This window comes from Bos indicus x Bos taurus, chromosome 15 (assembly GCF_003369695.1).
Source record: "Bos indicus x Bos taurus breed Angus x Brahman F1 hybrid chromosome 15, Bos_hybrid_MaternalHap_v2.0, whole genome shotgun sequence".
NCBI lineage: Eukaryota > Metazoa > Chordata > Mammalia > Artiodactyla > Bovidae > Bos > Bos indicus x Bos taurus.
Window position 1 is genome coordinate 61,252,041 of NC_040090.1, and position 4,462 is coordinate 61,256,502.

General features: G+C 46.4%; 1 long non-coding RNA gene across 1 annotated transcript; it reads right to left on the reverse strand.

Annotated features, from left to right (window-relative positions):
• Positions 1 to 534: 534 nt before the first annotated feature.
• LOC113905129 lies at positions 535 to 4,180 on the reverse strand. The gene is made up of 3 exons (XR_003514601.1): positions 4,038 to 4,180; positions 1,862 to 1,964; positions 535 to 1,398 (listed from the first exon to the last, which is right to left on the reverse strand). It is a non-coding gene; the product is annotated as an uncharacterized LOC113905129 (long non-coding RNA).
• Between the last annotated feature and the right edge of the window lie 282 nt (positions 4,181 to 4,462).

Sequence of the window (4,462 nt, forward strand, 5' to 3'; positions counted from 1 at the left end):
TTCCAAAAGCGACTGCACTTTTTAACTAAACATGCTAGGAACTGAAGGGTGATAATGGTAAGACTTCAAATGAACTTGGTCTGAAGAGGCTCATTCCATTAAATTTTGTGGGGGAAGTAAGAGTCAAAAGTAGCGAATAACTGAAAATCTGATTTTCTGCATATCCCAATCTAGTGATACTGAGGACTCCTCAATCCAAGGGAAGAGGCCTGGTAGCCAAGACATGAAGAAATGCTATGCACTAACATGAGATAGCCTGGAACAACCATAGGATACTTTTAAGATAATATATAAGATAGTTATATTTTCTTAACCAGTTAGAAGAAATCCTGAAAGACCTTAGCAAAGCCAAGCACAACTTGACTACAACCTTTCTGTGTGTCTCGCCATAGAACATCTGTACCAGTATGGGCTAAACAGTTGTGTTTGCCTTTTTTTTTTTTTTTTTGACAAAAGCTACCATCAGCAGCTCTGGAACAAATCAGGCATAAATCAATAATGATCTTTCCTCATGTCGCACAAAAAGATATGTCACTCATTAGAAGCAAATTTAATACCATAAATGGGAGCAAAACAAACACACAGGATAACATCATAAGCAAAAGTGGTGAGAAAACATCATCATGGGTAGTCAGGATTTACGGGGTTGGTGCTTGCCTGGATGCAAGAAGAACTATAATGTCTCAAGTCTTGAGTTTAAAAGATCTCTTTTAGATTCTGTTCAGTTATATTTCCCAAGCCTGGGGGATGAAGGCAGTTTCGGCAAGCTGCAGCCCCTGAAAAGAGATCACGGTAGAGCCAAGCACACCTTCTCTTGTTCTGTGTTGACCCAGAGCTCCTACTAAGTTCCCGCAAGGTGGCGCTGTGAACCTTATTCTTTGTGCTCCTATTGCGTAGTAAGCCTCAACGATGATGCAAATGATTGGATGTATGAAATTCATAAATATGTCACTGAGGAAGGCAACCCCCAAACATGGCCCCAACGATCCTGGCTCCATGGCCCTTGCTAAGTCCCCTCCCATGCTGGGCTGGGCTATCCTGTATAACCAATAGAATGTTGCAGAAATGGTGGAAGGTGCATGACTTCCAAAACTAGGTCACAAAAGACATTTTCTTTCTTGGGTTATACTTGTTCTGGGTGAAGACAGCTGCAACATCATGATGTTACTCCAGCGTCTCAGTGGAGAAGTTCACGGGGTAATAGACTGGGGGCTCCTGCTATCAGCCAGCACCAACTTGCCAGCAATGTCGACTGCATCTTGACGTGGATGGATCCTCCATCTCAGTTAAATTTTTAGATGCTTGCATCCCCAGCTGACATTTTGATTGCAACCTCATGAGACACCTGGAACCAGAACCATCCAGAAAAGCTGCTTCCAAAATCCTGACCCACACAAACTGTGAGGGATTAAAAAAGAAAGAAAGAAAGATGTTTTAGGATAATTTGCTGCACAACAATAGATAACTAAAACTAGCCTAGATAGAAAGCAAGTTGCTTATGAGATACAGGCAAAACACATATGATGTGTGAAGTATAGATGATGAGTAAGTAAGTAGCTTGTGAGACATATGCAGAATTCATAAGACATGGTGAATATAGATAATAAGTTAGCAACTTGTAACACATGCTACAGATATACAGAATAAACGGAATGTATGATGAACCAAGTGAGTGCGTTTCTTATAGCTAGAAAGTGGAAGAAAGAATACATTATGATATACCCCCTCTGGGTTGGCAGCTTGGTCATGCCTAAATCAGCAAGGCATTGGTTGACATCCATATGGTCACATTTTGGCCCCATGTGCTCAGAGCAAGAAATGCAAGCTATAATTGGCAAGCTATAGCTGTGGCCAAACATACCTGTTCTTGCCCTTGTGATCCTCTTATCAGAGAGCAAATGCATGCTTTGGCCCAGGGGACCTTCTGTGTACTCGGCCTTCTTGCTCATATCTTAATTCCCATCCTATCGGCCGGGAAGGCAGATACAGGTGAAAGAGGGGACATACATGCATTGGGGACATACAGGATTTAGGGAGTATGGTCCTCTCACCAGTCTGACTTGATCCTAAGTGGGTTAGTCCACTCCAGCCCTCTTCCCTTGGTTCTCAATTTGTGTTTTAAATACATTTAAGGAAACAATGTGTTTTGAGCACCTTCCTTTTGTCCACGAGCCTTTCTGTTATGAATCCTCTGAAATAACTTACCCTATGGAGTACTTAGAAGCTATCATTGCAACAAGGTAATCTCCTACATGAGTGGGATCTCACCTGACAGTTCTGAGCCTCAGTTTTCTTATTTTTGAAAAATGGAGGTCAAGCTATATACTGGGAAGTACTGTAAGAATAAATGAGACAATTGTGAGAAGGCACAGCACAGCCAGGCACACAGTAGCTATGTACCAAAAGCAGTTTCTTCTGCCTCTGTGTGACCCTGTACAGTGGCCACATTCAGCTTAGTCATCGTTGAAATGGCTATCATAATACCTACCCCACAGAGGTGGTACAAGGATTAAATAAAAACATTTTTGAGAGCAACAAGCACAGGGCTTGACACACAAGTAGATGGTCAATACGTTTTAAATCTGTTTTCTTTTTGTTACAAACTAAAAAGAAAAATAACAAAAGCTGCCTCAAATATCTGGGAAATCTCTCCACCTCCTCCACCAGCTCAGATTACCTCCCGGACTACACCCCCTGCCCCCCCATTGCTTTGAAGGGTTAGAGCTTTTGTTCCTTTATGGAGACTTACAATTCATCCCCGAGGAAGAAGCCAAATGACTTAAATTCTACCCTAAGACACAAATGACTAACAATAGATCCTTGCACAGAAAGAAAGATTTTATAAGGAGAGGGAGGCGGGAGTAAGAAGACAGGGTTCAGAGGAAGGGCACTCAGAGGTGAGAGACAGAGGAAATCTTCAAGAGGTGAGCCTGGAAGAAGGCCACAACAAAGGCAAACAGAGCTACCAAGGGACCCCTCTCTCAGAGGCAGACACTATTGAGGCAGGGACCCTCAAAAGTCCTTCCCACACACAGTCCCTCCCTTCCCCCCACAGCCCCTCTCTGAGACTTCACCCTCAACAGCTCCTCCCACAGACAGCTCCTACCACACACAGCCCCTCCCTCAGACAGCCCTTCCCACAGACAGCTCTTCCCACACACAGCCCTTCCCACACAGCCCTCCCACACACAGCCACTCCCACACACAGCCCTCCCATCCCCAGCCCCTCCCACACACAGCCACTCCCACACACGGCCCCTCCCACATACAGCCCCTCCCACACAGCCCTCTCATCCCCAGCCCCTCCCATCCCCAGCCCCTCCCACACAGCCCTCCTATACACATCTCCTCCTACATACAGCCCCTCCTACACAGCCCCTCCCACACACAGCCCCTCCCACACACAGCTACTCCCACACAGTCCCTCCCACACACAGCCCCTCCCACACATAGCCCCTCCCACACACAGCCCCTCCCTCAGACAGCCCCTCCCTCAGAACAGCACCCCTCAGACATCCCCTCCCACATACAGCCCCTCTCACACACTCCTCCCACACACAGCTCCTCCCACACAGCCCCTCCTATACCCAGTCCCACCCACACACCCTACCCACACACAGCCCCTCCCAGAAGATGAAGTGCAGATCTCAGGTTGCAGGAGTAAACAGGAAAGAAAGAAACTAGCATCCTGTGGAAAGGAGCGGCAATAAGTTGAAATGGCCCGCCTCTTTAGAAAAGACCACCTCCTCCTCTCCTTAGGGCTTCTCCTTGGTCTCCAGATTAGGAAAGAGGATTGTGGGATTTGTGCCTCAGAGGAGAAGCGGCCATTGATTGGGTTTCAAGCTAAACCATCAGAGTCCCAGACCGATCTGGAGCCATGCGGGAGGCAGCAGGGTGCAGAGAAAAGCACGTTAGGCTTGGAGTCCAAAGTTCTGATCGCAGATTTCAGAGTCTCCCTACGTTAGGGCTGTGCCTTGGCCTGAGTCACATATTGTTTCTATCAGAGTCACCAGAGTGAAATAGGGCTCGTCACATACCTGCAGAACAAGTTTATCTGGAAGCTAACTGAGCCAAGCTTCTGGTTCCCTGCTGGTCAGGCCCCCAGTGAGGGCACACTGTTCCTGGAGAAGGGGGAAGCCAGGTTGCCAGCAGAAAGTGTTCATATGTAAACATTTCTGGTAAATTGCCTAAAGAGATCTCAGAAGAAAGAAACCTGAATTTTCCAAAGCTATAGTCATTTCATATTTGAGAGATGAGCTTTGCATCATACTAAACGAATATTCCCTTTTATAGCTAATTTTGGTTTCCTTGGTGGCTCAGACAGTAAAGAATCCTGCCAATGCCGGAGATGGTGGGTTTGACACCTGGGTCAGGAAGATGCTTGGAAAAGGGACTAGCTACCCACTTCAGTATTCTTGCCTGGAGGATTTCATGGGCAGAGGAGCCTGGCAGGCTACAGTCC